Source organism: Lynx canadensis, chromosome E2, assembly GCF_007474595.2.
Source record: "Lynx canadensis isolate LIC74 chromosome E2, mLynCan4.pri.v2, whole genome shotgun sequence".
NCBI classification, from domain to species: domain Eukaryota; kingdom Metazoa; phylum Chordata; class Mammalia; order Carnivora; family Felidae; genus Lynx; species Lynx canadensis.
In genome coordinates, this window is record NC_044317.1 from 35,190,359 (window position 1) to 35,204,446 (window position 14,088).

At 43.8% G+C, this 14,088-nt stretch overlaps 1 protein-coding gene and 1 long non-coding RNA gene across 2 annotated transcripts in view; one reads left to right on the forward strand and one right to left on the reverse strand.

The window, feature by feature from the left end:
• The window catches only part of LOC115502848, a 35,535-nt gene extending 29,311 nt beyond the window's left edge, over positions 1–6,224 (reverse strand). Inside the window, exon 1 of the long non-coding RNA XR_003965210.1 lies at positions 6,011–6,224. This is a non-coding gene — a long non-coding RNA (uncharacterized LOC115502848). The remainder of the gene's footprint in view (positions 1–6,010) is intronic.
• A 1,560-nt stretch (positions 6,225–7,784) lies between these two features.
• SIAH1 (siah E3 ubiquitin protein ligase 1) overlaps positions 7,785–14,088 on the forward strand; it is a 45,641-nt gene continuing 39,337 nt past the window's right edge. The window contains exon 1 of the mRNA XM_030298648.1: positions 7,785–7,907. The gene's annotated coding sequence lies outside the window, so the exon portion shown is untranslated. The remainder of the gene's footprint in view (positions 7,908–14,088) is intronic.

The following is a 14,088-nucleotide window of genomic DNA, read 5'->3' on the forward strand; positions in this document are numbered from 1 at the left end:
TAGCCCATCCCCCTTCCCACCTCTCCTCCAGCAACCCTTAGTTTGTTCTCTGTATTTAAGAATTTCTATGGTTTGCCTCCTTCTCTTTTTTTATCTTATTTTTCCTTCCCTTCCCCTATCTTCCTCTGTTTTGTTTCTTAAATTCCACATATGAGTGAAATTATTTTTCTCTGATTTATTTCACTTAGCATAATACACTCTTGTCCCATCCACATTGTGGCAAATGGTAAGATTTCATTCTTTTTGCTTGACCTGGCTGACTTTTTTAAAAAATTAAAGCAACTTAAGCTCAGAATTCAAATTGGGAGATATCATTTGACAGCTCCTAGGAGGGATTTGAGAAAGGGGGCCATGCGTGCGGAGAGGGTGTCTTAGTGCTGAAGCACACTTCAGGAAGGCAACAGCAGCCTGACCTGCACTCTCTGACGTCATGGTCACACAACCACTACCGTGAGGGCTGGTGTTGAGCAGTGCGGGAGGTTTTCCCCTTGAGTCATCTACTCATCTGGTGTAGGGCCCTTGTATAGTAATGCTAGTTAACCCCCAGAATATCACATCTACCACCCATCTTCTCTGAGCAGGCTAACTTCTTCGACCACAAATATATTTTTCAGCTGTTTATTCTCTAACCCAACGCTTACATACTTGTTTCCAACAAAGACACACATTGCTACATTCTAATGACTCCACATTTGAAGACCCCTCGACAAGATTGGGGTCACAGATGGTTTTGGTATAGAGCTTGAGGTAGGTAATTTTCTGAAGGAGGCCAAATTGCTTTGATCGCTAAATAACAATTTGTTTTTAGTGGCAAAATTGGGCGAGGTGAGGCTTGTGCAATTGTGTCCTCGCCCTGACTGCCTACATTTTTAGTAAGTTCATTTCCATCAGCAGAGGCTGCCATGCACCTTGCTGAGCAGTTGTGTGCAGACATACGCCCATAATGGGTGTTTAGAGGAGCAGAGCCATGTCACGAACTTCTTGTATGAGTGCCAGGAGGGGGCAGGTCAGATAGAGGAGACTTCTGGGCTGACCTGGGAGCTCCAATGGCTCACCCGTGTTGTCCATCCTCAAGCTCCGAAGGGCCTCATGGAAACCACCTCGCTGACTCTTCAGTCTCCACAAAACAGGAGCTCCCAGACAAGACGGGAGGGGGTTCAGGAGAGGGGAATGCACTCAGCTACTTTGCGGCCTTTTTTCAAGTTAATGTTTGCACCATGACCCCTGGCCTATTTCTGATCTGTTGTTACACGTTAGGTAATTAGTATGTGGAGCAGCCCAGTTGACTCACCAAAGTGACTGATAAACCCTCTCTCTTTGCAGTAAGGTGAAGATTTGAATCTACTTTGGGAAGAAAGGTATGTGAAGTCAGTTTAGAGTATTTCAGGCCATGTGGAATGTCTCTTCTGAGAAGATCCTCCTACGTTCCACCTAATAAACACATTTGTCTATTTTGTTTTGTTAAAAAAAAATGGAAAAAAAAAGGTCTTATTTTTACCTTCTAGCATTGTAAGAATCATTGCCCAAACTTAAAGGACCACAAATTCAATTTTTAAAAATTACATAATAGGGGCGCCTGGGTAGCTCGGCTGGTTAAGCATCTGACTCTTAATTTCAGCTCAGGTCTTGATCTCAGGGTCATGAGTACAAGACCCACATTGGGCTTAAAAAACAAAAACTATATAATAAATAAGGGTCTGTGGAAATGAGATCCGATAGCCATAGAAGTTTCTCCAACTCTAACTTTTTAAAATGCCATGAATCCCAGAGATTTGTGCCACTCAAACCTGTTCAGCAAACTTGAATGAAGTTGACATACCAAAATGTAGGACTTAAGAATTCACTCAAATTAAAAGAATCTGTAACTTAATTGAACTGATGCCCTGAAGTAAGAATCCAGGTGAAGGACTTCTGTTAATCCTGCCTTCAGTAAACCAGCTGTCTGTGACTAGGGAAAAAAGAGCAGGTTTCCTGAGGTGGAGGCATTTTGTAGATGCCCTGGCTTCCGATCTGCTCTGTTCCCTTTCTTCTATATTTGCCTTTTCCTTCACCGTGACTTTCAACCTTCCAGCAAGTCCCCATTCTTCCATTTGTCACCCTTGGATGGCCTTCTGTTTGGCAGCTTCAGTCCACACATTCACAAAAGCACGCCAATAAACTAATGCAGTCCACATTTCTTAGGTATTCAAGCCCAATCTGACTCTAATGTATGTGTCGAGAGGCAGCTCCCCTCCTCGCCAGCTAGGACTCTTGCCCAGCACTCAGACCTCTGTGCCCCTCCAGCATGCATGGCTCCTGCGGGGGGGGCGGGGGGGGGGGGCTTGTCTCCCCGCCCAGCTGCTTCCAGCCACATGATCCAGGTTAAATGCTGCTGTTTCCATCAAGATGTGCCCCCTACCCTGCATTCCTGCAACTTCCGGGGCATGCCTCACCTTTGCTTTTATTTAAATTATTTGTGCACAAGGTAGCTCCCTCATAACACAGTAAATGCCTTTAGCGTAGGGAATGGGAGCTGGTACATTTTTCTATTTCCCACTGAACTTACTACAGATAGGAAAACAATATATATATTTTTAAATGAGTGAATTAAGGTTTGAAGAACTTCTCTGTGCTCTATTTAGGTCCAGTCATCGCTCTCCCCCAACAGAACAAAGAAACTAATCTCTTTATAAAATAAAGGAGGAGAGAGGACTAAGACTCCAAATGTTTAACAGGCTCTGAAATTTTCTTTCCTTTTATTTGATATTGGAACTTACTTTTGTCATTATAATGAATTATATTTTTTAGTATTTCAAATCTTTTTTAACTGTAAAGTCATATAGCTAATTGTAAAACAGTATAACAATATACAAGTACACAGAGTTACCCCTCCCCCAAACCATGTTATTCGGGATCATGGAAGGGAAACCCCATGGTGCCATCCAGTGCCTTGAACAGAGAGCAGTCAGCTGACACAAAGTCACAAAAGGATCAAGCAAGGTGTACAATAAGCTTCATGCTTTCTCCTCTTACATTTGGTGATGTTGCAAATTGGTAACATCTTGATACTTATAAACATCTCAGTACTAATGAGATTCCCTTATAGTATTATAAATAAGTTTCTAAATAAACTCCCTGGCAATTTTCTACCCCAGAAAGAGCACAGACTTCAGGGTTGCTGTAACTCTGTGCTGTCACTGACGGCTGGAGCATGAGTGAAGCAAAAGTGTGTCACCTGGAGCAAAGTTTGGCTGTGGGCATCAAGAATATGAAAGGTTTGGGCCTTTACCTTACTTGCAAGTCAACTAGTTAGCCTTCCACAATTTCATGGATGTTGGAAGAAGACATGAGACTCCTGGGTCAGAGGCAAAGGACTTTATTACTCATAGCAATAGCAGTAGCTCTTGTGTCAGCAATGTCTTGTGTCAGTTCCCCAAGTCCTGTTCCCAGGGGTGATGTGGAGAGGCCAGGTGGCACTTGCAACTCACAGTGGGTTGCATTGCTGCATGTATTTGGGCATTCACATCTTTTATAATGGGCAGCGAGCCCATTTCCTCCATCTCCAGATCAAGCCATTATCTCTCTCTCTCAAGGCTGTCCAGCAAACCCGCTCTTTGCTCTGGAGGGAGGGTACTATCTCTATCTCCAAAGGCTATTCACTACACAAACACCCTTGAAAACGAGTGAGAACAAAGGCAGTTGTGCCTCTGTTCTGTTTAAGAGATCCATGGAAAATTGCCTCCAAAAAGTAGGCTTCCATTCCTGATGATGCTTTGGGTTAATCAACAAGGATCAGAAACAACAAATGGCAGAAAATTCAAACAAATCAAGTATTTACCATGTGCTCCTTAGTAGGGGAGGCTAGGGTGGTCATAAAATAAATTAAGAAACAAATTAAAAGGGCTCTTTAAAGACATGACAAAGGCTGAAGTCAGATTTATTCAGTCATGTGACCAAGGGTAAGAGAGGTAGGCGAGGGTCAGATCATGTAGAGCAGGAGTTTGGATTTTATTCCAGTACGGTGAGAAGCCATTTGGAAGTACAGCTATTCAAAGGGGCATCTCCTTATGCTGGCATCCAAGGCTTTGGTTCATCCATGTGAATAATGGGAACATTCAGCCAAAGTCAGTTAAAAACCCAGTTTCCAGGGGTGCCTGGGTGGCTTAGTCGGTTAAGCACCAGACTTTGCCTCAGGTCATGATCTCACAGTTCGTGGGTAGCCCCACATCAGGCTCTGTGCTGACAGCTCGGAGCCTGGAGCCTGCTTCGGATTCTGTGTCTCCCTGTCTCTCTGCCCCTCCCCTGCTCATGCTGCGTGTGTCTCTCTCTGTCTCTCAAAAATGAATAAACGTTAAAATATTAAAAAAAAAAAAAAACAGTTTCCAGTGAGTCCTCATGGAAAGGCAGAAAGATGTGGCCTCTGCCTGGAAGCAGGTGGTGCCCCCTGTATTTGCAGAATGGGCACCCAGAGAATAACTGTGGGACAGAAGGAATTGAACTGACATCCAATTTGCAAGTCCTGAACCATTAGTTTTTTAATAGTTGATCTTGTCTGGGTTATGGACCATGCACAGTGCTAGGGGAATGACCCTTTTGTCTCATCAAAGGGAAGTTCTATAGCCTAACATATCAGACCCTCTGGACTCCTATCTCAACCTAGCTGTGCCGCCCCTGACCAGTTACTTAACCTCTCTGAGTCTGTTCTGTCCTCTGAGACGTGAGATAACGACAGAACCTATATCAGAGGGTTGTAATGAGGGTCAGAGGAGTAATGTGAACAGCTCAGCACAGTGCCTGGTGCAAAGTAGGGTTCAACTCATATTTTCAGTCAAGTCAAGAGAATGCAGTGGCCCAAAGATCAAGGTTGCTGGAGAACAAAGTCTGCAAGATGTAAACACAAAGCCAGACTCTGAAGGCCTCCCAGGATTACAGAATGGCTTCATCTGTGATTTCTATCAGGTTTTCCAGGGCTGGTGACTTATAATAGAAAGTGGTAAAGACATAAAAGGTGATAGGGAGCAGAGTGGTATAAAGAAATGGACTTTGGACCCAGACAGACCTCAGGGTGAAGGCTGGTGTATGCCTGCCTGACTTTAATGACCTCAGTTATTATATTTCCCAAACCTAATTTCCTCATTTATAAAATGGGAGAAACAATTGACAAAACGGACAAATCCTACTTGAGTTTTGAGGATTAAGTGTTAATAAGAAGCAGCTGACACATGGTAGCTATCCAGTAAATAGTAAGTCTTCTGAGAGCTTTTTTTTTTTAAATGAAGATTTGCCTTTCTACACAGAATTAAAGCTGAAAAGTTTCTAGAACAACACCTTCACTTCACAGATGAGGAAGCACAAGTTCTCAGTAGGCTGGTCTTAGGGTTCTTGTTCAGCTTCCTGGCCATTGCTTTGCCCGTGTGACCCAGCTTCCCCGAGTGAAGGGAGGCTATCTGAGATCCCCAACTAAGAAACGAGGTGGGGAAACCTAACCCAGCTGGGACTTTTGTCAGCTCTCCAGCAGGGCCTGCGTCAATTAGTTTAATGGACTCTTTTGTGCAGCCCTGGCCAGGGGGCAAGAGGGGACAGTATTTATTTGCTTTTTCCTTTCACTACCTGGGCTTCACCAATGCTCATCCTTATATTGACTTAGAGGCCTTCAGCATTTGGAAATCTATGCTTACCCATCCCTGTTACCGTAACGAGGCCCCTAACGGTGCCAGATGCATAATGTCCTACCTTGTTCTTTAATACCCAGGAAAAAAAAATGTGACCACTCTCAGATCTTATACTTTTTCCAAGGGGGAGAAAAAGCCCCCTCTGTTGTTAACATAGTTTTAAAATATCAAAAAAAAAAAAAAAATTGGGGCACTTGGCTGGCTCAGTCGGTGGAATGTGTAACTCTTGATCTCGGGGTTTTAAGTTTGAGTCCCACACTGAGTATAGAGATTACTTAAAAAAAAATAAAATCATTTAAAAAATCCACCCCCTAGCCCCCTGACCAAATTATCTGGAAGCTGCTGAGCAAGGTACTTACCTACCCTGGCCGTTTGCTTCATGTCTCATCCTTGGCTGCTCTCTACCATGGCCTTCAGGTCTTGTAATACTTATCAAGCGGGCAAAGGACGCCTGGAAATCTGACAATTCTCCCTGTCATCCCTGTACCAAGGGTCCAAGTTCAATGGCAAGAGCTCAATTCTTCATTATACGAATAACTTCACTTTCCTGGGCCCAAAATTTAACAACTTACTGGGGATTCAACACCCTAAACGCATTTTCACATAAATATTCAGTGCCTTTCCACTAACTCTGATTCTATCAGGTAGGCGTGGGCAGGAAAAGTTGCATCATTACTTACAGGAGGAAACCAAACTGGGTAGTGGAACCCAATTTTTTTGTTCTTTTTATGTTTACAAAATCATTTTGGTTGGCATGTTTAGCCAGCAAGAGGCGCTCCGGGAATTATCTGCAAGTTGGAGCCTTTTAAATTCTGGAATCTCTTAAAGATAACCCTGACACAGTGATCTCTGTTTTTATATTTCTAGTCTGTTTTCATCCTGTAACTTCCCTTCAGGGAGTCTAAGAAAGCGTGAACTCCAAGGGAACAAAAAATGGACACATATTCTAAGGAAGGTGCCCAAGACAGAATGAGGAAGGAAATGTTTGTTAAAGGTGTGGGTGAGGGTACTAGAGAGTCTGTGTTCCGGCATAGCCTTGATTGCATAGATGACCTCTTTAACATCCCTGCTTTGATTCCACCAACAACACAGACCACTCAGAGACGTTGTACACATCACCAGCCTGAAATTGCCATCAGGACTCTAGAGTTAAGTCCTGTCTCCTTCCATTTTCCATCATACTTACTTCCCTGCCTTCCTTCACTGAAAACATTTCTATCACTTTGCTGTCTGTTATGGGAAAACTAGAGAAGTCACAATGCATGTGTGATTTAGTGACGGAGACAACGCATACAAACAGCTAACAGAGAACAAAAATGAGGAGATGCTGGCCAAATTTTGTCTGCCTGCCGAAAGGGGATAGAGCATGAGGTTAGTCACAACACAGCTGGGAAGATTTTCCAGAAAGGGCACCCTTTGGATTGGCTCTTGCAAGACGTGAGGAGGTGGATTGTCAGAGAGGTGGCCTTCCTGATAGGGAATGCAATGAGTGTAAGGGAAGGAATAATCAATTGGGAGTTAGGAGAACTTGGGGTTTGTCCAAGGTCTCTTGATGTGGGATCTATTTGAGGGGGTGGGGTGGCTCAGCGTCCTCAACACCATTTTCCAATGCTAACAATCTCTGATTAGGCTATGATTCTGTGATGGGTCAGGAATACAAGAAGGTAGGAATGAACCTCAGCTGTCAGCCAGCAAACAAACAGGGATCTCAGTCCTGTAACTGCAAGGGAGTGAATTCTGCCAACAACCTGAATGAGCAAGGAAATGGATTTTCCCCTAGAACCTCCAGAAAGGTACACAGGCTGCCAACATCTTGGTTTTAATCCTGAGATCCTACCTGACTTCAGGTGGGATCCTACAAGTCTTCTGACCTACAGAACTGCAAGACAATGAATTTGTGTTGTTTTCAGCCACTAAAGTTTGTGGTTATTGCAACAGCAGTAGGAAAATGATGCACTACCTGTAACAGACCAGATTTGGTCCTCCTCTGGCCATGCCCCTCAGGTGTGAGGAGTCTAAGAGACCAGAGAGAGGTGCCCACCTGAAGCTCCCTTCTGGACCATGCTTCAGTGAGTGGGGCCTTGGAATCTCTGTTCAACAGCCCTGTTCAACTCCTAAGGCTTTGGGCACCTCCCTCTACTTTCTCTCCTCCAGGGGATGGACAGAACCTTAAGAGAACACCTGCTTAGGCCTGTGTTTGGGAGTGGGGTGAGGCCAGAGCTGGGATACTGGGCTACAATGTCCACTCAAGCACAGGTGAGTCCCCTTGATGTGAGGCAGAGTGAGGGTGGGGGACATGTGGGGAGAAAAAGGGGTCAGGAGGAGGGCTAAAGGTTGAGCTGGCTCTCTCTATGCTGCTGTGTTCTGGTGTGGGACTCTGGGAAGGCTGCAGATTTTAAATTCAGATCATGTATTCCAGGTCTTTATGGGGACATATTTCCCATATAGGATAGTAGAACATATCTTCATAGTCTGTTAGCTTGATTTATACTTCTAAATACTTAGACATATGTCTGGGGCCTCCATCTGTGCCCTTGGTCTGTCCCTGCAATGATAGCAGCAGGCCTATTGTCTACCCCATACCCATAGTCATACCCTGCCTCCCATCCCAGGAATCTCCCCATTACCTTGTTTTATTTTCTCCAGAACACCTAATGCTGTCTGAAATTATTTATGTGCCTACTTGTGTCATCACCACTGCCTTTCCCCATTAAAATGTAAACTCCAGGTCTGTCTTACTCAATGCTGTTTAGCCAGTACTCAGATGAAGTAGGTGCTTAATATTTGTGGGATGAGTGGATGGGCAAATGCACTGAGGAGAAGGAGACTTGCAGGGGGGCAGAGGTGTTTCACTGTGTGTGGGGAATTTGGAAATGTGGGTCTTTGTGTAAGCTCTGCCACCAACCCTTCCCCACTCTGGAGAATTGGAATAAGAGTCCCTGTGGCCTCTTTAGGTTTTATGTTTCTAAGATATTCTAGGAAAGGGGGAAACCCTAGTGGTTCCTGGCCAAGAGGCTCCTATTGCTAACTTTATTAATTATCTATTGGTGTCTATCAAATTACCCCAAACTTAGCAGCTTCAAACAACATGCATAGATTATTAAACAGCTTTTGTGGGTCAGGAATCTGGGAGTGGCTTAGCTGGGTGATTCTGATTCAGGATCTTTCATGAAGTTGTGGTTTCATGGGCCTGGGCTGCCATTACCCGAGGGCTCACCCACAAGGCCATTGGCTGGAGGCGTGGGGTCCTTGCTGGCTCTTGGTAAAAGGCCTTGGTTGCTGACCATGTGGACTTCTCCAGAAGGTCACTTTAGTGTTTTCATGACAAAGTGACTGGACCCTCTAGAGCAAGTGATCCAAAAAAGGGAGAACAAGAGGAAAACAAATGCTTTTTTTCCCCCTGTGTTGGAAGTGACACACAATCGCTTTTGTCTTATTTGCTGGAAATGAGTCACCAAGTACAACCCCTGCTGAAGGACTGGGGGATTAAGGTCTACTTTTTGAAAGAAGGTGTATTTGTGGATATGTTTTTATTTTTAATTTTTTTACTTTAAAAAAAAGTTTATTTTTTGAGAGAATGTGCGTGAGCATGAGCAGGGAAGGGGAAGAGTAAGGGAGAGAGAGAATCCCAAGCAGACTCTGATCTGTCAGCCCGGAGCCTGATGTGGGCCTCTAACCCACAAACTGTGAGATCATGACCTGAGCCGAAATCAAGAGTCAGATGCTTAAACAACTGAGCCAATATGTTTTTTTTTTAATTTTATTTTTTATTTTTTAAAATTTACATCCAAATTAGCATATAGTGCAACAATGATTTCAGGAGTAGATTCCTTAGTGCCCCTTACTCATTTAGCCCATCCCGCCTCCCACAACCCCTCCAGTAACCCTCAGTTTGTTCTCCATACTTATGAGTCTCTTCTGTTTTGTCCCCCTCCCGGATTTTATCTTACTTTTGTTTCCCTTCCCTTATGTTCATCTGTTTTGTCTCTTAAAGTCCTCATTGAGCCAATATGTTTTAAACCATCGTACTGGCCGAGACAGGTATGTCTTACTTCCAGGTCTAACCTTCCTCTCTGCTTTTTTCATCATCACCTCTTGTTTGTCTTGGGCCTTTGAATCTTTCCCTATTTTCTCTTTACGTTGCTTCTCCTATTTTCTCTGGCCACAGAAGTACACAGATTGCTGGCATTCTCAGAAGTCCCTTTCACTCCTAGTTGTTTATCCCTACGTTCTAGGATGCATCTCCCAAGAGGGTCCTCCTGCTCTCTCTCTCTCTCTCTCTCTCTCTCTTTTTTAAATTTTATTTATTTATTTTTGAGAGAGAAGGAGAGAGAGCTCGTAAGTGAGGATGGGGCAGAGGGAGAGAGAGAATCCCAAGCAGGATTTGCGCTGTCAGCATCAGAGCCTGACACGGGCTTGAACCCATGAAATGCGAGATCATGACCTGAGCCCACATCAAGAGTTGGATGTTTAACCAATTGATCCACCCAGGCATCCCCCCTCTTTTTTTAAAGTTTATCTATTTGTTTTGAGAGAGAGCACACATGCATGAGTGGAGGAGGGACACAGAGAGAGAGAGAAAAAAAAATCCCAAGCAGGCTCCACATTGTCAGCCTGGAGCCCGGCATGGGGCTCAAACCCACAAACCTTGAGCTCATAACCCAAGCTGAAACCAAGAGTCAGATGCTTAACCAACTGAGCCACCTAGGTGCCCCAGCCCCCTGCTCTTTTGGTCTCACTCCTCCTGCCTTCCTCTCTGAACATGGGCATTCCCTGATACCCTCTTGTTTCAAATTGACCTGTTTCCAGGGTACCCAGTCCCATCTTTCCTGCTCAGCATGCCCAGACCCATGCTAGTACACCAGGGCTCTGAGTATGTTACTCTCCCTGCTCAGAAACTTTTAAGAGCTTCCCTTGGTTTCAGACATAGGAATGGACTTTTCAGCTCAGCATCACTAGTCTCACAGTATGTGAGGTTATGGTGCTTTGATGTTTAACCTGCAAGGGGCTTGAAATCCCAAGATCTGAGGTGAAATCCTACATGTGTCACTTACTCCTGATGTGACCCTGGGCAAGTTGCTTCACTTGAATAAGCCTGTGTTTTCTTGTCTCCTAAAGCAAAACAGCATTATTTCCAATCAAGTATCTTGATTATTAAATTAAATAAAATATATGAAGTATTTGTTCACATTAAATCATAAGCTACACTGTAGCTGCTATCATTATTATCCCATATAAAGGCGCTTAGCAAAAAGTGCATGGCACAAAGTAAGTGCTCAACAAATCAGTGCTTTCCCAAGGTGTTACTTGAGTGTGTCCTGCTGGTGTTACTTTTATTTTAAAATGATTTGTTCCAGTTGTTTTTCATTTATAACAAGTGACAGGACTTCCAGATGTATATGTTAATGCATTTACTTTATATCTGAGATTGGCAAACTTTTTCTTTCTGTATAGGGCCAGAGAGTAAACATTTTAGACTAGGTCATGTATGGTCTATGTCACAACTATTCAACTCCACTGTCACAGCACAAAAGCAGCCATAGACCATGTGTAAATAAATGGGCACGGCTGTGTCCCAAAAAAACCCTTTATCATTGGGCACTAAAATTTGGATTTCATATAGTTTTCACAGGTCATGTAATATCATTCTTCTTTTGATTTTTTTCTCAACCATTTAGAAATATAAAAACTATTCTTAGCTGGTGGGCTATACAAAAACAGATGGTGGGGTAGTTGGTCTGTGGGGCCATTTTTGACCCCTGATACAGTGTTCATTATATTTACATAGGGGTGCCTGGCTGGCTCAGTTGGTAAAGCATGTGACTCTTGACCTTGGGGTTGTGGGTTTGAGCCCCACGTTGGGTGTAGACATTACTTAAAGATAAAATCTTAAAAAAATTTACATAACACAGTGAGCTGATAAGGAATGACGTGAAGTAGAGTACAGATGATATGTGGATCTGGAGAATATTCAGACAGTGGTACAGGAATAATCTAAGTTGTGGCAACACATCAACAAGTGTTCAGCCCATAAAGCTGAACAATCTGGTTCAAAGCCATCCATCTGTACTTCTTTGAGGGCCCAGCCAAACTGGGCTTCTATTTGCCCAAGCACACCTTGCACACATCCCAGTCTCTTGGTATGGAATACCCTCTCTGAGTTGGTTTTACTCACAATACTTCTGACACCAAATGTGTGGGATTTTTCCACTGGAAAAACCATTCCTGGCTTTAGGAGACAAGAAAACACAGGCTTATTCAAGTGAAGCAACTTGCCCAGGGTCACATCAGGAGTAAGTGACACATGTAGGATTTCACCTCAGATCTTGGGATTTCAAGCCCCTTGCAGGTTAAACATCAAAGCACCATAACCTCACATACTGTGAGACCAGTGATGCTGAGCTGGTCTGATACCAACTGGATGTCCCACAACTCAATTCAATTCTGACACTAACTCCATGGAGCCAGCATCAGATTTCATAGGTTTAAGGGCTCAGTTCCACAAGGATGCCCCCAATTCAGATACCAGTTGCAAGGAATGGGTACCAAGGTACCCACACTTCTGTCTGACTCGGCTGAGAAGTCATGGCTTCCCACAACCCCTCCTTTCAGGTTCAGTAATCTGCTCAGATGGTTCACAAAAGTCAGGAAAGTGCTGTGCTCACCATTCCCGGTTTACTATAAAGGATATTATAAAGGATACAAAAGAACAGACAGATGGAGAGGTACACCGAGTGAGGAATGGAAGGGTCTGGAACACAGGTGCTTCTGTCAGGGACAAGGACCAAATACAAATCTTTTATATTTCTTTTTATATATTTATTTGTATATCATGATGTCACACCTTCCCATTAGGCTCACTAAAATCACATCCTTTAAAGGCTATATTAAATGCCACCTCTGTCAAAAACCTGCCAGTGATTCCTTCCTACCCCCTACAAATGCTATGTTCCCTTCTCTTCACGCCCTTTTCTCTCAGCAACAGCTTGTTGGCACCTCCATTATTGTATTATAGTTATTTGGCTATTTATCTTACTTAAAATCAAGGTTCTTGCAGTCCGGGACCTTGTCTAGCTAGGATCCCACAGTGCCTGGCACACAGCACGCACTCAGAAAGCATTTCTTGAGTTTTGTTTCCTTGAATTGAAAATGGGCTTTGACATTATTGTGGCCCCTGTGTAACTGACATAATGGAGTGAAAGAGATTAGCTAGTCAAAAATATAGTAAATAGAGCAGGCCTGGTGGGAGGCTGAGGAGGGGAAAGGCCTTTGGAACATGGGGCTAACAGAGAGTCTGGCTCGCTCTGCAAGATGGCATGGCTGGTCTATGTTATTGAGACCTTAGGCAGGAAACGGGTCTGAACAGAGAGAAAAGTAGGGCTTCCTAGAGCTTCCCACGCATCTGAGAGGCTAAGCAAAGAGCACAGTGAAATTCAGCAGCTGGCTCCCTCTGGGCCTCAAGAGAGCTGAGGTCTGAGAAGGCCTCATGATACACATCATGCCCCAGTTCCGCGGAGTGAATCAGTCTCTGAAGCAATTGGCAATCAGCCTTAATCACGAGCCACATCTCGCAGGTTCGGTACAGACGAGCTTTGTCATTTCTCTGAGGGAATCACTGCCATTTCTCTTCCAGGCTCAGAGCAGTTCTCCCTGCCCCATCTAGGCCTGATGAGATGGCAATTTAAACCGCTCCGATTACCAGGTTTCATTAGGTAAGAAGGACCGATTAAGCAACAGTGGCCCAAATAACCTTAGGGGTACAGACACTTTTTCAAAGCCAGCGGAAGTCTTGCCAAATTAAAGGATGTCAGGATGAGATACTATGAATATCAGTTTCCTTCTCTTTGGCAGTGGAGAGGATTAATTAAATGCTTGTGAAGTGCTTTGAAAGTTTAAGCTGTTAAGAATTATTGTTCTGTGTAATAGGGAAAAAATAGAATTCTTGGCTCATTAAAGCTGTAATGTTGTAAGCCTGAGTGCTTTTCTCAGGATATCTTTGAGAGCTACATTTTTATTAAAAGAAATAAAGAACAAAGAAAAGAAATGTCTATGAATACACATATACACCTGGAAAGTCAGCCGGGTTTATCAGTGTTTCTGTTGATTAAGGGGTGAACAGCAAGAAGCTGTTTCTTACTGACTACCAAAGAGACAGTTATGAAGAATCAATTGTTCAAATGTGTAGGGACAGTCGCGCTAAAATATTAGCAGGCAGGCATTTGCTTTCTCTTGAGGGACTAAAAGGCTGTGAGATTCCCTGCATGTAAACATGCAGCTCAATGAGCTTTGATGGCCTCTTCAGTCCTAACGTCCTGACTAAACCAGGAAGACATCCTTCTGCCTTCACTTTGTTGGCTGATTTGCCCTGGGACGGTTTTTGCTTTGTATCCAGATGTTCTATGATATTTGAAAGGGTGCCATCCTAGTGGGCTGTCAC